The sequence below is a fragment of the Protopterus annectens genome, chromosome 1.part1 (genome assembly GCF_019279795.1).
Source record: "Protopterus annectens isolate FY-2018-M chromosome 1.part1, PAN1.0, whole genome shotgun sequence".
NCBI classification, from domain to species: domain Eukaryota; kingdom Metazoa; phylum Chordata; order Ceratodontiformes; family Protopteridae; genus Protopterus; species Protopterus annectens.
This window is the reverse complement of record NC_056726.1, coordinates 253,155,208-253,168,096: the sequence shown is the minus strand read 5'-3', so window position 1 is coordinate 253,168,096 and position 12,889 is coordinate 253,155,208.

Here is a 12,889-nt window from a genome sequence, read left to right as displayed (position 1 = left end):
CAAAGTGAGGGGTGCGTTCTGGCGGTACATATTAGACAAGGAGCCAGCAAAAGTTTAAATACAGGGTACAATAAAATGTAATTTGGTTAACTTAGAAGAGTGGGGATTTTAAAAGGCATCTAGGTCAGACCTGCTTGTTATGCTCGAGTCTGCTGCTGTAGGTCACTCTGAGGCAAGCTCAATTTTTGTAGCAGTACGAAGCACTAAAATTCTAGAAAAGACAACAGTAAATAGAGCAATGAGGTTAGGTGGGGAATAGGAGGATAGTCAAAAATTTAGAACAGTGCTATGGTCAATGACAGGAGCAAAGGTAAAACCCAAAACAGTACAAAAACTAAGTTAGTGTATAATAGTCAGGATTAAACACCAGCTATGTAGTAATTAGTTATATAAGCATGGAGTTTTGGGCTAATGTGGTGGAGGACAGGTACGATTTCAACTATGGTGAGAGTAATTATAGGCTAGGGTGCTAGTGGATAACTGAAAGAAACAACAAGATAAACAATAGTCTTGCATTTCAAAGCTCCTGTAATGCAACAGTTAGTAGGAGCTAGGGAATAATCAGGAGCAGAAAATAACATTCAGCAGAAGGCAAGTAGTGAAAGTTAACAACATTCATACTTTCACCCTTCAATCACAGGAATATAGCTTCTTAAGCAGATGATATTATATGACCTTGATTTAAGGCTGTTTCTCCTGTCAAATGGTACTGTGTGTTCACTATTGCTATTCATCATTACAGACCAGAAGCTGTAGCTTTTGACATGAAATAGTTTAAAACTGCACCAAGTCTCAAACATGAGGACATGTTGTACATGACTCTTGTGCACCACTCACAAGAAAATACTTTTTGTAGCTATAATGAAGATAGTATTTCTTCTGTTTGAATGTATGCTTGCCAGATTTATGATTTATGAATGTATGCGCGGTGGTGCAGCGGTAGCATTGTTGCCTCACAGCAAGAAGTTCTCCCGTTCGATTCTCGGCTGGAGTGCGGGGCGTGCCTTCTGTGTGGAGTCTGCATGTCCTCCCCGCGGTTGGGTGGGCGTTCAAAAGACATGCGTAAATGGGCGTGCCTTCGTTGAAGATTGACCATCGAGCTGGCACCTCGGCGTTCGTCAAAATCTACTGCCAATCATTAGCAGACCGGAGTTTTGCTGTGGCAACCCCTAAAAGGGAAAAGCCGAAAGACAACAACATGCTATAAAATAGGCAGTTAATAGTTGTAGAATGAGTCTGTTAGAATTCAAAGGCAAAACAATGGAACTTGTTAGCATCTACCAAAAACTTAGAACAAAGCAATGTTAAAGAAAAATCTTACAGCTAAATGAAATTTAAACCAATCAACATGAGTAAAATTGATAGGTATCTTGCATCTTTCATTGTTCAAAGCTTATATTTTAAATTTACTTCTATTGAACTGTAACTTTTTTGACAAAGATTCATGATTTTCATTTTATTCTGGAAGGGTTCAAACTTTATAGGGCTGACCATTCTCTATCTATGGGAGTAGATGCTGCATTTTATATGTCACATTTTTTAGTGAAGTTATACCTTTCAGGAATATGCTTTTAGATGCTTGTTACCTTACAGCTGAGCATAAACTTCTTAAAGTTAGGATATTTCCAAAAGTTATTTATTCTGCACTTAGGCTTGATTATTTAGCACTGAAGCTGCTTAATACTGTTAAATTGCTTGCTCCCACTCAGTCCATAATAGATTACTTAATGATATCTTAGTACTGGTTATTTTAATAACAAACTCACTTCTATCATTTGTCTTTTAAGACTGGGACCAGAGTCTTAAAAGATTGGGGAGAGTAGTGGAAGCCTCCACCATCCAGTATTCCTACCCCAAACCTAAAGTACATCTTGCCCAGGACATATCATTGGGGGAGCTCCAGATTAGTACCTCACAATGCCAATGTACTGAATGAATGGGAAACTCACCATGCTAGGCAGAGTCACAGCTTGCACATGTAGCGCCCATTCCCTGAACTGTTGTCACTGGACTGCTCTAAGCTGCAGAGCAAAAAAAAAAAAAAACAAGCAGGAAGAAAAAGTCACAAACCACAGGATGCAGGCAATAAGAGCCAAGGAATCCACATCAAAAGAGGATTTCCAGCCAAAAAATGAAGTAGCAAGTACACCAGGAACTCCAACAATCACTTCTAGTTTATTGCAACAGAAACAAGTGTAGATATAAGCACTTTTGTCCCAAATAATAACAGGAACTGAAGTTCTTTTGGTGTGGATTCCTTGGCTCTTATTGCCTGCATCCTGTGGCTTGTGACCTTTTCTTCCTTCCTGCTTGTGTTTTTATTTGTTTTTTTGGAGCAAAAAAAAAAAATATGTTCATTCTCTGCTCTTTGCCTGGTAAAACAAAGACACACACACACACACACACACACACACACACACACACACACACACACACACACACACACATAGATGGACACATGCATACACACACACACACACACACACACACACACACACACACACACACACACACACACACATACACACAGACATGCATACATGGATGCATGAACACACACACACACATGCATAGATGCACACATGGATGCACACACACACACACACACACACACACACACACACACACACACACACACACACACACACACACACACAATGCATGCATGGATGCATGCACACACATGCACACACACACACATGAATAGATGCACACATGGATACACACACACACACACACACACACACACACACACACACACACACACACACACACACACACACACACACACACACACACACACACACACACAAGAAAGTCTGCACCTGACCACTGCAATGTTTTGGTGATAGTTGTCTTCAGACACTCAGCTCTCACTAGGGTCAAAAATATTTGGGTGACAGTAAACTGTCTTTCTGGAGTTCGGTCCATGACATAGTGAGAGCACATAGATCATCCCATTCTTATAAATATGAATATGTCCCAGTGTTGTAGAGGTGAATGATCTCAGATGCACTACTCAAAGAGACATGTAGAAGCACATGATGGAGTTTGTAATCCATGTGCCAGAGGTTGAGAAGACAAAAGTTATGTGTTGTACGTATTATCACCAAAAATAGTGCTGCAATTCAAATGTAAAATAATTCACTTTAACAGCTAGTCTCTTTCTACAGATATCCAGCATGTGTCAACATGGGTGGGAATGGTTAGCAGATCTTCCTGCTTTTCACTTTTTTCAGCATGGCTTTTGCTTACTGGAAAAGGGTTTTGATGCATCCACAGGGCTGTTTTTTTTATGCAGAGTGCATCACTAGTGTAAATAAATTCAAATTCAGATTATATGATGACACTACTCTGCGCTAAGACTCTAAACAAAAAGATATTCAACGTTATGACCTTGCTAATACTTGAGCACATCTATAACTGTAAGTTCATAAAAAAGTGCCTTTACTGTAATGAAATCACTCTCCGTATACCTGAGTTATCACTTAATGTCTTCAAATCCAGGGCAATTTTGCAGGACAATCTTATCAGAAAACCCTTTATCTTAAGACAATTCTTTCATGATCCCTACCTAGAACTTCTGGAATTTCATATGACACTAAATAAATCTACATACCACATCATTGCTAGCTACAGATCATCTTCAGTGTCTTCTATTATACACAATGATTACACTAAAGAAAATGTTCAGTGTATCCTCCTAAATACAACAATTATTTAGCTTCAAACAAAATCTCTAGCCTTACCAAAGCTATTCTCCTAGGTGACTTTACTGCCATGTAATTAACTGGCAGACTTATGCCGCCAATAACAAAATATGTCCAGTACTTCCTAGTCCTTGGTAATACCAGCATATTTGAACATGCGTTCAGTATTCCTAACTGAGACCCAATATACTCAATATTGTTCTCACAAAAATAACTTTTACTTATAAACCATTTTGTGTCTCATCCCTATTTAAATCTGATGGTGAATCTGCTATTTCCTCCTTTAAAGCCAGTGGCATATCCACTACAAATACCAGTGTGTTTATGGATTTGTCAAATCTGTTGTAACACTTGGATGTCCTAAATTAATTGCAAGGTAGTACTCCACTTACTGGACCCATCAGTAAAGCTGTCACTTACACCTCAGATTTTACTTATACTAAAATAGTTGCATCAAGATGGCTGCCCTAATCTACTCTAAATATAGTGGGGGATGTAAGACAAAACTTTTAGTGGATGTTCACATCAATAAATCATCAATAAGTTATTTAACAAAAGAAAGAAAATCAGTTCATATAGTAGATCTTAGTCTCCCTACTTCAAAAAAGCACTGAGACAGACTAATAAAAAATTATAAATGTACCATTAGGAAGTGAAAAGCTGAGTATGAACTCAGGATAGACTCTTCCACCAACGTTAAGTATAGATCCTTACACTATGTCAGGAAGCTAAGAAGCATGCTCAATTATATTTTGAATTTATATGATCTAATGCTATCTACTTGGATCTCATTAAAATAACTAATATTATAGCAGAGAAATTTACCTTACCAGGCCTACCCACTCAGTTATTCCATCTATTACCTGAACGTTCATCTGTAAACTTATCATAGAACAATTTCTGTTGGCTCTATGTAAACGTAAAAACACTTACTTCAATGGACTTTGACAATGTACCAGGGTGCCTACTTATTAGCACTAAAAGTAAATAATTAATAAATGTGGTCCTTTCCCTAACTTTTATAATCTCAAGCTCTCTAGAAGTTTCCTGATGTCTAGAGAACTGACACTGTGATTCCATTACAGAGAGGTAGAAATCAGCAATTATGAAGCCATATCCATCCTTCATAGGTTCATAGATTAGTACTAGGCTAATTGCCCTTGTGAGCCATTTTAAGCCTAGCCAATGACCCCATATGAGAATCAAACCCTGCAGCTTGTGTCTGCAAGGTAAACACCTTAACTATTATGCCACACCCCCACACCACCCAATGTGGGGGGCTACGCGCCCACACTCCATAACTATATATATATATATATATATATATATATATATATATATATATATATATATATATTTTTTTTTATATATATACTAACTCTGGGATCGCACTACAGTGGGGAAAAGGGCATATACATTTTACTTGCCTTACAGTACTCTGCATTCAGTGAAATGAGATACGGTGAAATGAGTTTGCAGTGATATGAGCTTTCAGCGATTTGGTGTGAGTGAACTGAAATTCAGTGAAATGTGTTTTCAGTGAATGAAAGTAGACCCATATATATCTATCTATCTATATCTATATCTATATATATATATATATATATATATATATATATATATATATATATATATATATATATATATATATATATATATATATATATATATATATATATATATATATATATATGTGTGTGTGTGTGTGTGTGTGTGTGTGTGTGTGTGTGTATACTCGCATAAAGACATAATTATATGCACATGAAAAATAATTCCATTGTGGAAATGGAGCTCTATTAAAAATGTACAAGATCACTTACATATAAAATTGAAAAAGGAGCAGCAGAGGAGTGTTAAATAAGCAGCAGGAAAACTGATTAGAAACTAATGAATTGATTATACTAAATCAAGACTAATGAGAGTGAGTTTGAGGATACTTACAATTTCAAAAATGCTAATACAGAGGGGGGCATGGCCAAGGTGGGCACAGACTAGCAGCAGAATTCAACAGCTCCACTAAAGAAATCTTATCTACACTGGAATTTTGTCTTCTAACTAATAATTTGGGACTTTTTTCTGTCTAAACCTATAATAATCAACATAATTTACAACAATATCTATACGAAAATAAAAGAAGGCAGATTTTCCAGACAAAAATATACTTGGAAATCTGAAGGAGAATTTTAACATGAGCTTCACAAAGACCAGCACTCAGAAATCCAGTCTAAAAAGAGAACTTCAAACTCTGATAGCAAGCATACAGGATCTAACTACAAAGATTGATAAAACTGACACCAAAATAGACAATTTCAAAGAAAAAAAAACAACTAAACAAATAGATCTATTTCATAAGGACTTAAGACAACAGAAAATCCAAATAACAGGGATAGAAGAAACATTAAATTACATGGATGGAAGACTAATAGAAAATGAAAATAATGTAGAGTTTTTACTTAAGCAAAATACCATACTACAAAATAAACTTGATGAACTTGAAAACAGATCTCGTCAAAACAACTTAAGGATTTTTGGACTACCAGAGAACATAGAAGGAAATAACATGACAAGTTTTCTAACTACTTGGATACCAGAAGCTATGTCATTTGGCATAGAAAGGGCTCACCGGTCACTAATTGCTATTAATACCATCAATAAAAAACAACCAAGATCTTTTATAGTTAAATTTCTTTCTTCATCAAACAAAGAATTAGTCTTAAAAACTGCCTGGTCCAAGTCTTTAATAAAATTTAATGACGCAATGATACGTTTTGACAAGGACTACTCATCCATAGTAATAGCCAAAAGAAAAATATTCTTAGCTCTGATAAAAGAACTGAAAAAAGCACAAGTGAAGACTCACCTTCTGTTTCCTGCAAAGCTGAAGATTTTCATCCCAGAAGGACCCAAGGTGTTTAAGGACCTTGAATCTGCATTGATTATTGTGAAAAACATAAGATCCTAGAAAGAATAGAAGAAATGGAATGGGCAAACCCTTCTCTTAAAAGACTAGCTTCTAACTCGACTTGGAAAACTACAGAGGAACAAAAAAAGGCTAAAAAACAAATGAATTAAAGCATAATACACTTCTATATCTTGTTATAATTGTGGACACTCTGTTGGTAATGAGCTTTTTACTGTTGCGCTTTTTCTGCATGGTAAGCTTTCCATATTCTTATAAAAATTAAACTTTTATACAGCTACCTATTTCCTATAAGTTTTGTTTACTTATTATAAATGCAGTTTTATAACCTTCCCTTCTATAAATGTAATGGTTTCAAACAAAAGTCTCTCTTAGATAATATTATGTATTATAACAAAAACAGTAATGCTGGCATAACATAATCTATCCCCTTAATATAAACATTCAAAAAACACTATATAAATAGCATATTGATTTTATATTTTCATAGATATAAGCACAACAACCCTTTATATAAGTAAATTGGACTAAAAAAGTTCTACTTTAGTAGTCATAAATCGAATTTATATATATATATATATATATATATATATATATATATATATATATATACATTTTCCTTATTCTTTAATTGGTATTATATGTCCTTGTAGAGATATATAAATAGTTATGTAAATAACCTAATGTATTGGCATAACTTGTCTTTAAATTACCTCCTGGCATTACATGTCTTTAATATCATTTTGGCTTGATGCTGCTTATATTTGCAAAGAAAAGGGGACAATGTAACTGAGTTTCATTTTTTTTTTACTTTTCTCCCTTCCTTCTTCTCATTAGATTGCCTTATATGTATTGAGTGGGAAAACGGAATGATTAGAAAACAGTAATAACTTAGGTAGAATGTCTTCTTCATAATTTGAGCTGATACAGTGCTCTAAACCTTTATGTAAATGCTTGCAGTTTGTATTACACTCATGCAGGTTGTGAAGAACCTTGAAAGCCTTTTCCACACAAGCTATCACCTAAAAAAAGAAAAAAAAAGCTAATGTAACCTTTTTTTGGCAGTTTTCCAGTGGATTTCCTTCAAGAGACAACTTTAGGACTATAAACATCCTCATGCTAATGATTATTGAGCTTTAATAAGCTTGAATAACCCAGAAACAGCTTGGAAAAACTCTTCAGTAGCTCCATTCTTCATCAAAACGATGCAGTGTGCACAGATGTCGCCAGCGCATCGAGACTAGCCAAACCAGGAGGTCTACAGCCTGAAAATTGTCAGGAAACAGTTTCTGTTTTCAAATTATCTTTTATTATCTGCAAAATAACTCAAAACATCAGAAATGGAGGTCGTTTGCGGAGGATTACAAGGTATAGTCAAAGAATAAGCAAATTCTGACTTTTTGATGCATCTTTTTTAAAGGAAAAAAAGAAAAAAAAAACAGTAATTTAACTGGATCAGATCATTAGCATAAATTATTGCACATACAGTTATGAGTGAAGCTCAATATTGTAGTATCTGATTGAGTTTGTGGCAAGCCAGGAATAACATATAGCCATAATGTCAGTTTGTGATACAGAATATTGCTTGTTAACTTTCAGCTTTCATTACATGTATTGACAGCTAACTCTGCAAGTAGTTATATAAAACTGCTGTCTCTCAGTCTGAGAATGATCACTTAATCAAGGTAAATCCAATTACATCTACTGTTTCATTTTCTATGATCAGAACAATTTATATTTTAATTATCTGTGAATACCTTCTTGAAGGATATTCTATACTGATGCTTGCAATCCATCATAAACTTTGTAAGCATGTTACACTGTAGAAATCACAGGTAATACAATAACATTCATAAAATCGCTATATAGGTTAAATGAAACTATATGACAGATGTTGTGAAGTTAACTACTATTTCATTGCAAATTTAAGTGTCTTTTGCTGTCAAATAGAAACGATTACATAAGCTTCATAGCCAAATGAACTTTTTTCTCTCTTTCTTCACTTATTAATGGTAATTGTTTCATTGAAGATCTATAGTAAAGCTGTATATGATGTCTTAAAGTTACAAAGTATAAAGATGAAATTTATTTTAGAACTTATCAAGCTTTACTTGCAGGGAACAACAAAAAATGAAACATAATGATAATAGACAGTGGTAATTAACATCTTGTTAAATATTGTTAAGTGTGATTATGGGAAAGTTGATTGACAATGTTGGTCCTACATGGTAATAATATGGGAATAATTTGTTAATTTTGGTCATATTATATGTCTTTTCTATAGTTTAGTTATATAATGCAGACAGCATACTTTACTTTCAAGAATTAATAGATAAATCAGATGAGTTATACTAAATCAAATGTGCTATCTTATAAGAAGAAATAATATCTAGTATATAGCTTAGTTTTAATTGCTCTATATATACAATTAGTGGTTGCTGAGTTCTGTTGTTACTGTCTAAAGGTTTGATCCGAGTGACTGATCTCACTGGGACAAGGAGTTTATAACTCCAGGAGGGGAGCTACATTATTTTTCTATTAGTTACAACACAAGACTAACTTAATAAGAATGTTTCACCTGGCATCCATTATAACAGATTTGCATAAGAACACTAGCAACAATAATCGTTATAGACATATTACCCACTATGAAATATGGACAAAAACTTATAAATTAAAGTGTTTGCATTCAGGAGAGGGATACATAAAATGCATACATGATATAGATAAGATACAGATTACACTTCTTCTTCTTCTTTCGGCTGCTCCCATTAGGGGTCACCACAGCGGATCATCTGTTTCCATTTCTTCCTGTCCTCTGCATCTTGCTCTGTCATACCAACCACCTGCATGTCCTCTCTCACAACATCCATAAACCTTATCTTAGGCCTTCATCTTTCCTGTTACCTGGCAGCTTCATCCTTAGAATCTTGTTCCCAATATACTCTGCATCCCTCCTCAGCACATGTCCAGACCAACGTAATCTTGCCTCTCTGGCTTTGTCTCCAAACCTTCCAACCTGGGCTGACCCTCTAATATACTTATTCCTAATCCTGTCCACCCTCGTCACACCCAGTGCAAATCTTAACATCTTTAACTTTGCCACGTCCAGTTCTGACTCCTGCATTTTTGTACATGCCACTGTCTCCAACCCATATAACATAGCTGATCTCACTACCCTCTTGTAGACCTTCCCTTTCACTCTTACTGATACTCATCTGTCACAAATCACTCCTGACACTCTTCTCCACCCACTCCATCCTGCCTGTACTCTTTCCTTCACCTCCCTTCCACACTCACCATTACTCTGAACTGTTGATCCCAAGTATTTAAACTCATCCACCTTCACCACCTCTACTCCCTGCATCTTCACCATTCCTCTGTCTTCCCTCTCATTCACACACATATATTCTGTCTTATTCCTGCTGACCTTCATTCATCTTCTCTATCTCCACCTCTCCAGGGTCTCCCCCACTTGTACCCTACTCTCACTAAAGATCACAATTTCATCTGCAAACATCTTTGTCCACTGGGACTCCTGTCTGATCTCGTCTGTCAACCTGTCCATCACCATTGCAAATAAGAAGGGGCTCAGAGCTGATCCTTGATGTAATCCCACCTCCCGTCACTCTCACTGCAGATGTCACCACTGTCACACTACCCTCGTACCTATCCTGTACCACTCTTACATACTTCTCTGACACTCCCAACTTCTTCATAAAATACCACAACTCATCTCTAGACACCTTGTCATATGCTTTCTCTAAGTCCACAAAGACATAATGCAACTCCTTCTGACCTTCTCTGTACTTCTCCATCAACACTCTCAGAGCAAACATCACATCTGTAGTGCTCTTTCCTGGCATGAAACCATACTGCTGATCACTAATCATCACCTCCCTTCTTAACCTAGCTTCCACTACTCTTTCCCATAACTTCATTCTGTGACTGATTAATTTAATCCCTCTGTAGTTACTACAGCTCTGCACATCACCCTTATTCTTAAAAATCGGTACCAAAACACTTTTTCTCCATTCCTAAGGCATCCTCTCACTTTCCAAGATCTCATTAAACATGTTAGTTAAAAACTCCACTGCCATTTCACCTAAACACCTCCATGCTTCCACAGGTATGTCATCTGGACCAACAGCCTTTCCATTCTTCATCCTCTTCATAGCTATCCTTACTTCTTCCTTGCTAATCCATAGCACTTCATGATTCACTATCCGCACATCATTCAACCTTCTCTCCCTTGCATTCTCTTCATTCATCAGTCCATCAAAGTACTCTTTCCATCTGCTCAACACACCCTCCTCACTTATGAGTACGTTTTCTTTATTATCCTTTATCACTTTTACCTGTTGCACATCTTTACTAGCTCAGTCTTTCTGTCTAGCCAATTTTGCAGGTCCTTTTCATACAACTCTTCATACGCGTTATCCTCAGCCTTCGCCAACTCTCTCTTTGCCATGCACCTCATTTCCTTATACTCTTGTCTACTTTCTTCATCTCTCTGACAATCCCACTTCTTCTTTGCCAACCTCTTTCTCTGTATACTCTTCTGTACTTCCTCATTCCACCACCAGGTCTCCTTGTCCTCCTTCCTCTGTCCAAATGTCACACCAAGCACCTTTCTAGCCATCTCCCTTACTAGCTCTGCTGTAGTTACCCAGCTATTTGGTAACTCTTCCTGCCACCCAGTGCCTGTCTTAACTCATCCCTGAATTCCACCTCACAATTACCCTTTTTCAATTTCCACAATTTGATCCTTGGTGCTACCGTCACACTCCTCCTCCTCTTCTTGATCACCAATGTCATCCTACAAAACCACCATCCTATGCTGCCTAACTACACTTTCCGCTGCCACCACTTTACAGTCCCCAATCTCTTTCAGACTGTCCCTTCTACATAAGATATAATCCACCTGTGTGCATCTTACTCCACTCTTGTATGTCACCCTATGCTCCTCCCTCTTGTCAAAATATGTATTCACCATGGCCATGTCTAGCCTTTTCACAAAATCCACTATCATCTGATCTTCTGCATTCCTTTGCTTAACACCATACCTGCCCATCACATCCTCATCCCCTCTATTCCCTTCACCAACATGACCATTGAAATCTGCTCCAATTACCACACTCTCACCCTTGGGTACAATCATCACCACTTCATCCAACTCACTCCAAAATGTTTTCTTTCTCATCCATTGCACACCCAACTTGTGGAGCATATGCACTAACAACATTCATCATTACACCATCAATTGCCAGCTTCATAAACATCACTCTATCCGACACTCTTTTCACCTCCAAAATACTCTTAGCATACTGTTCTTTCAGGATAACCCCTATGCTATTTCTCCTCCCATTCACACCATAAAAAACAATTTGAACCTGCCTCTGATACACCTAGCCTTGCTCCCCTTCCATCTGGTCTCTTGCACATACAACATACCAACCTTCCCTCTGTCCATCATATCAGCTAGCTCTCTCCCTATACCATTCAAACTGCCAACATTCAAAGTTCTGACCCTCACTACCACAGTCCTAGCCTTTACCTGCCTTCAGGTATACCTTCCCCCTCTTCTCCTCCTTCGGCCAACATTAGCCCAATTTCCGCCTGCACACTGTTGGCCAACAGTAAGATACAGATTACACTAATACTGTTAAAAATATAAAATGGCCACACTTAAAGGCTTATCAATCAACATAAACAGTCTGAATAACCCAATCAAAAGAGGAAGTCTATTTAAATGTCTAACCATACACAAACCCAACATGATTTTGTTTTACAAGAAACTCATTTATTGAAGGATAATATTACATTTCTGAACACAAACAAATATACAGTCATTGTAAGTTCAGAACATTCAAAAATAAAAAGAGGTGTAACACTTCTCCGGAACAAATCACTTCCTTTGCCTAGAATAATTAAATCATATCAAGATGACAAAGGAATGCTTTGCCTAGTTATAATTGAAATAAATAAAAAATGTTATAGGTTCATAGGTTCATAGGTTCATACTAGGCTATCTGCCCTAGGGCATTTATAAGCCTAGCCAGAGTGTGTTTGGCTTTTGCCACCCATTTTAAATGAATTTTGCTATGCCCTTTTTCGAGGTTAGTATACTGTGCCTCTGTCTAACAGTGACTCAGAAGTGATACCTGGTGTAAACCTACTATCTCCCATCCACTCATCAAGATTCCTCTTGAAGAGAGTCAATGAGGGATTCTGCCTAACCTGGACTGGGATTTTATTC